At 43.1% G+C, this 6,842-nt stretch overlaps 2 non-coding genes and 1 pseudogene across 2 annotated transcripts; all 3 read left to right on the plus strand.

Annotated features, from left to right (window-relative positions):
• The first annotated feature begins 530 nt into the window (after window positions 1-530).
• LOC141452118 (small subunit ribosomal RNA) lies at window positions 531-2,457 on the plus strand. The gene has a single exon (XR_012457232.1). It is a non-coding gene; the product is annotated as a small subunit ribosomal RNA (ribosomal RNA).
• Window positions 2,458-2,622: 165 nt separating this feature from the next.
• On the plus strand, window positions 2,623-2,777 carry LOC141452117 (5.8S ribosomal RNA). The gene has a single exon (XR_012457231.1). It is a non-coding gene; the product is annotated as a 5.8S ribosomal RNA (ribosomal RNA).
• Window positions 2,778-3,499: 722 nt separating this feature from the next.
• Window positions 3,500-6,473, plus strand: LOC141452119 (large subunit ribosomal RNA; annotated as a pseudogene).
• Window positions 6,474-6,842: the final 369 nt, after the last annotated feature.

Consider the following 6,842-nt stretch of genomic DNA (forward strand, 5'->3'; position numbering starts at 1 on the left):
TAAGAATGGTGCATTCTACCTGCTTATGTGTTGTTGTTGCTTACAGCAAGCAGGTAGAAATTCTATTACCTACTACTTTTAATTTTTATTATTGCTAGTATAATTTGTGTTACAGCTATAGCCGTTGTGTGTTTGTTCTTTGCAACATTCACATAGAAAATATATAGCGGCAAACTGGTTACCTATAATATAAAAAATAGTTTGGCGACAAATTTTCTTCTTTATATATATTACATATAATATTTTAAAGTTAGAAAGATTTTGTTAATAAAACTAATTTTTATTTTTAAAGTAAGAAAATTTTATTTTTCGCAATAATGCTAAATTTGGAAAAAGGAAACAAAAAGTTGAATAGTCTTGTATTTTGTGGGGAATATTTTTTTCCTCATAAAAAAATTTATCATTATTTGTAATCGAAAACAAACTTTTATTATAAATGTTTTATTTTTTATTAGCAAAATTTAAAACTATAATAAAAGAAAAATCTTCAAGATTGTTTTTATATGTTCTCTAAAGGAGGATTTAAAAACTCTCTGGTTGATCCTGCCAGTAGTCATATGCTTGTCTCAAAGCTTAAGCCATGCAAGTGTCAGTACATACTAAATTAAAGTGAAACCGCAAAGGGCTCAGTAAACCAGTTTTAATTTACTAGAGTTTTCACGTTTCGTACGTGGATAACTGTGGTAATTCTAGAGCTAATACATGCAACTAAGTCCGGACCAGAAATGGAAAGGACGCTTTTATTAGATCAAAACCATTCGCCCGGCTTGTCTGGGCGTTGTTTTGGTGAATCTAGATAACACTTGTGATCGTACAGTCACCGTACTGACGACATCTCTTTCAAACGCCTGACTTATCAGCTGTCGATGGTAGACTCTGTGTCTACCATGGCCCTCACGGGTAACGGGGAATCAGGGTTCGATTCCGGAGAGGGAGCCTGAGAAACGGCTACCACATCCAAGGAAGGCAGCAGGCACGCAAATTACCCACTCCCGGCACGGGGAGGTAGTGACAAAAAATAACGATACGGGACTCTATTGAGGCCCCGTAATCGGAATGAGTACACTTTAAATCCTTTAACAAGGATCCATTGGAGGGCAAGTCTGGTGCCAGCAGCCGCGGTAATTCCAGCTCCAATAGCGTATATTAAAGTTGTTGCGGTTAAAAAGCTCGTAGTTGGTTCTGCGTGCCGCGCTGTCGGTTCGCCGCCTGTCGGTGTAACTGGCATGTTCGCGGCATGTCCTGTCGGTGGTGAACAGGGTCCACGATGCTGCATTAGGCTTTTAAAGGCCGATGTTAGCGTCGTGTGTACTTTTGTTGGCCGATCTCTCCTACTTCGGTGCTCTTAAACGAGTGTCGAGGTAGGCCGACACGTTCACTTTGAACAAATTAGAGTGCTTAAAGCAGGCTGAAATATCTGCCTGAATAGTGGTGCATGGAATGATAAAACAGGACCTCGGTTCTATTTTGTTGGTTTTAGGAATATGAGGTAATGATCAATGTGGACTGGCGGGGGCATTCGTATTGCGACGTTAGAGGTGAAATTCTTGGATCGTCGCAAGACGCACTAGAGCGAAAGCATTTGCCAAGTATGTCTTAATTGATCAAGAACGAAAGTTAGAGGTTCGAAGGCGATTAGATACCGCCCTAGTTCTAACCATAAACGATGCCAGCCAGCGATCCGCCGATGTTCCTTTAATGACTCGGCGGGGAGCTTCTACCCGGGAAACCAAAGCTTTTGGGTTCCGGGGGAAGTATGGTTGCAAAGCTGAAACTTAAAGGAATTGACGGAAGGGCACCACCAGGAGTGGAGCCTGCGGCTTAATTTGACTCAACACGGGAAACCTCACCAGGCCAGGACATTGGAAGGATTGACAGATTGATAGCTCTTTCTTGATTCAGTGGGTAGTGGTGCATGGCCGTTCTTAGTTGGTGGATCGATTTGTCTGGTTAATTCCGATAACGAACGAGACTCTAGCCTATTAACTAGACGATACCGGTATCAATGCTACCGGCGACACTTATTCTTCTTAAAGGGACAGGCGGCTTACAGCCGCACGAGATTGAGCAATAACAGGTCTGTGATGCCCTTAGATGTCCTGGGCCGCACGCGCGCTACACTGAAGGAATCAGCGTGTACTTCCCTGGCCGAAAGGCCCGGGTAACCCGCTGAACCTCCTTCGTGCTAGGAATTGGGGCTTGCAATTGTTCCCCATGAACGAGGAATTCCCAGTAAGCGCGAGTCATAAGCTCGCGTTGATTACGTCCCTGCCCTTTGTACACACCGCCCGTCGCTACTACCGATTGAATGATTTAGTGAGGTCTTCGGACTGGCGGTTATTCTTTATTAACTTTGTTGGTATTGATGTACGCTGGAAAGATGACCAAACTTGATCATTTAGAGGAAGTAAAAGTCGTAACAAGGTTTCCGTAGGTGAACCTGCGGAAGGATCATTAATAAAGAAAAAAAATTATTTAGTTCTTGCATTTATGGTAGATTTAATTTTCCAACCATATTTGCGTGAAAGTTAATAATTTATTTTTTAATATTAACCTTATAAGGTTAAATATTAAAATTTATAAAAAAAGAAAAGTTTCAATTATTTTTTAAAACAAAATTATTACCCTGAGCGGCGGATCACTCGGCTCGTGGGTCGATGAAAGACGCAGCAAACTGCGCGTCGTCATGTGAACTGCAGGACACATGAACATCGACATTTTGAACGCACATTGCGGCCCTGGGATTCTATCCAAGGGCCACGCCTGTCTGAGGGTCGTTAAATAATTGCTAGCATATATTTTTTATATAAAAATAGTGCGCGCAAGTTTTTTTTTCATCCCATTATTTTTTTTCTTTAAAACTAGTAGTAGCAGCAAGCCTCTCACACACAAAGTATATTTGTATATTGGGGTTTTTGCTATATAACTTTTTTTTAAAGGAAAAAGGATATGAAAAAAAATGAAATGTCCTGTTTTTTTCTATAAAAAGTACACATCTTTTTTTATAGTAATTCAGCATTTTTAAATACTTTATAATTTATTTTTTTTTTCCCTTTTTCTTGTCATTACTTAAAAATTGCTTTCTATAATGTAAATATAGTTTTTTAAACAATCAATAATGTTAAAAATCTATAACCTGGTTAGTGGCAATATAATTTTATTGCAAGTATTAAGTGGTGAAAAAAAGATAATTTTTCTTTGTTTCAATTTTTTTACAATTACAAAGGGAAAAGAATTTAATAAATTTTCGCTAGTTAGATATAGTCTAGGCGAATTTTTTTCTATTCCCTATTTGTAAAAAAAAAGAAAAACTTGATCCACTAATAAAGTTTTACTTGTAAATTTGCTGCTAAATTTTATAAATAAATGGAAATTTTTTCAATTATACTATAAATCCCAGGTAATTAGATTTGTTATTAATGTTAACTATATTAAAGGCAATTATAGAACAAAGTAATTTTTTGCAAGAAAGGAAAGAAAAAAAATTAAAAAAATATTTCGACCTCAGATTAGGTGGGATTCCCCGCTGAATTTAAGCATATTAGTAAGCGGTGGAAAAGAAACCAACAGGGATTCCCTTAGTAGCTGCGAGTGAACAGGGATTAGCCCAGCACTGAATCCCAAAAGCATTGCTTTTAGGGAAATGTAGTGTTTGGGAGGGCTCAATTAACCCCAAGATATGTGCATTTCGCCCAAGTCCATCTTGAACGAGGCCACGGTCCCGAGAGGGTGCCAGGCCCGTTGTTGGCAAATGTCTATTTCGGGTGGGCCTCTCCTTAGAGTCGGGTTGCTTGAGAGTGCAGCCCTAAGTAGGTGGTAAACTCCATCTAAGGCTAAATACAACCACGAGACCGATAGCGAACAAGTACCGTGAGGGAAAGTTGAAAAGAACTTTGAAGAGAGAGTTCAAGAGTACGTGAAACCGCTCAGGGGTAAACGGAAAAGACCTGAATATCCGGAAGGGGAGATTCACGTCTTACCATTTGCTCAACTTTTAAATGATTTGAGATGGCCTCTCGCCCTATTCAGTGTAACAGCTGTGATAGTGGGTTTGGTCGCTCTCATTTGAATAGCAAGGGTAATGGTGGACCGCACTTCTCCCTTAGTAGGACGTTGTGACCTGTCAATAAATATTCTAAGTATTTGGCTATTATGTCTGTTCTAAGTTATACCGTTAAGGTATTTTCTTTAAAACAGTTTTAGCCGTTTTATATACTGGATAAAATTGACAGTAACGAATTATGGTGTTGAGCCACATGAAATTATATATATGTAAAAATATATATAATGGAAAGTGTCCTAAAATATGGCTGTTTGCAAGTGGGTTGGTAAAAAATAGTTTCAATTCGGATTTTTAACCGGTTAACTATTCCGCCTACTGTTGGTAAACTGTTCCTAGGACTGTGCTTATTATCACCGGTCGGCAGCGATTCAGGTTCAGGCTCTTATCCGACCCGTCTTGAAACACGGACCAAGGAGTTTAGCGTGTACGCAAGTCATTGGGCCTATAAACCCATAGGCAAAATGAAAGTAAAGAGTTGGAGTTTTGTAAATTTTTACATTCTCTACTTTAGGGAAGATGGAAAATATTGTGCAGCAATGTATAAGATTTTCCCGCATTCCCAGGGCGCTTGATTCTTGCTTTGCAAGTCAATGCGCACCTATAGCGTACACGCTGATACCCGAAAGATGGTGAACTATGCCTGGCCAGGACGAAGCCAGGGGAAACCCTGGTGGAGGTCCGCAGCGATTCTGACGTGCAAATCGATCGTCGGAGCTGGGTATAGGGGCGAAAGACCAATCGAACCATCTAGTAGCTGGTTCCCTCTGAAGTTTCCCTCAGGATAGCTTGCACTCGGTTGAGACGAGTCTCATCCGGTAGAGCGAATGATTAGAGGCATTGGGGTCGAAACGACCTCAACCTATTCTCAAACTCCAAATAGATGAGATCCCCGGCTTTCTTAAAAGTGAAGCCGTGGGAATAGGATCAGAGTGCCAAGTGGGCCAATTTTGGTAAGCAGAACTGGCGCTGTGGGATGAACCAAACGCAGAGTTAAGGCGCCTAAATTGACGCTCATGTGAAACCATGAAAGGCGTTGGTTGCTTAAGACAGCAGGACGGTGGCCATGGAAGTTGGAATCCGCTAAGGAGTGTGTAACAACTCACCTGCCGAAGCAACTAGCCCTGAAAATGGATGGCGCTGTAGCGTCGTGCCTATACTCTGCCGTCAATGACAAAGATGATTAATAAGCTGTGTGTTAATTAATGTTGTAGTCTTGACTGCAGTATTGTTAATTACAAAGTTTATTACTATATCATCATTATGTCTTGATGAGTAAGAGGGCCGCGGCGATGAGCGCAGAAGGGTCTGGGCGAGAGCCCGCCTGGAGCCGTCGCTGGTGCAGATCTTGGTGGTAGTAGCAAATACTCCAGCGAGGCCCTGGAGGACTGATGTGGAGAAGGGTTTCTTGTGAACAGCTGTTGCACAAGAGTCAGTCGATCCTAAGCCCTAGGAGAAATCCGAAGCGATATGCGCCCGTTAAATAATTTTTTTTTATTAAATGTTTGGCGCTATCTGGGCGAAAGGGAATCCGGTTCCTATTCCGGAACCCGGCAGCGGAACCGTTCCAAATCGGGCTCTCATTTGAGAACTCGTCGGGGTAACCCGACAAGACCCGGAGACGCCGTAGGGAAATTCGGAGAGAGTTGTCTCTTCTCTATAAGCGTTCGAGTTCCCTGGAAACCTCTAGCAGGGAGATAGGGTTTGGAACGCGAAGAGCACCGCAGTTACGGCGGTGTCCGGATCTTCCCTACGGACCTTGAAAATCCGGGAGAGGGCCACGAGGAACCCCGCGCCGGCTCGTACCCATATCCGCAGCAGGTCTCCAAGGTCAATAGCCTCTAGTCGATAGAATAATGTAGGTAAGGGAAGTCGGCAAATCCGATCCGTAACTTCGGGATAAGGATTGGCTCTGAGGACTGAGTCGTGCCGGGCTTGGTCGGGAAGTGGAGCGGTGTCAACGTGCCGGGCCTGGGCGAGGAGAAAATTGCGTTTCTGCGCTTTTGGATCCGAGCTCGGTCCCGTGCCTTGGCCACCCACGGATCTTCCTTGCTGCGAGTCGTTAGCCGTGTGGTTACCGCTGGCTTTTGCTAGCTGGTCGACCTGGCTTACGATCTCTTCGGCCGACATTCAACAGTCAACTCAGAACTGGCACGGACAAGGGGAATCCGACTGTCTAATTAAAACAAAGCATTGCGATGGCCCCAACGGGTGTTGACGCAATGTGATTTCTGCCCAGTGCTCTGAATGTCAAAGTGAAGAAATTCAAGCAAGCGCGGGTAAACGGCGGGAGTAACTATGACTCTCTTAAGGTAGCCAAATGCCTCGTCATCTAATTAGTGACGCGCATGAATGGATTAACGAGATTCCCTCTGTCCCTATCTACTAACTGCGTTAGGAAGGGAGTAGAAATAGAGATAGGAGGGACAGTGGTAGATAGGGATGAGATGGAGGTGGAAGGGCGGAAAGGGATGAAGGGAAGGATAAGAAGGGAGATTTTAGATAAGTGGCAAGGCAAGTGGGAGGCCGAGACAAGGGGACGACCGGTGGCGGAGTTTATTCCCGATGTTAGGGAGCGGTTAGAGGGGAGGTGGTGGGTTTTTGATCATTACACCACGCAGGTGGTAACAGAGCATGGGGCGGGAAGGTCATATTTGGGAAGGTTTGGGAAGGGGGGTGATGGGAGGTGTTTGTGTGGGAAGATGGATACCATAAAACATAAGGTTTTAGAATGTGTTTGTGGGGATAGGGAGAGGGTGAGGGTTATGAGGGAAATGGGGAG

Source organism: Rhodnius prolixus, unplaced genomic scaffold (assembly GCF_049639745.1).
Source record: "Rhodnius prolixus isolate KJV_2025 unplaced genomic scaffold, Rpr scaffold_62, whole genome shotgun sequence".
In the NCBI taxonomy this organism is placed as follows: domain Eukaryota; kingdom Metazoa; phylum Arthropoda; class Insecta; order Hemiptera; family Reduviidae; genus Rhodnius; species Rhodnius prolixus.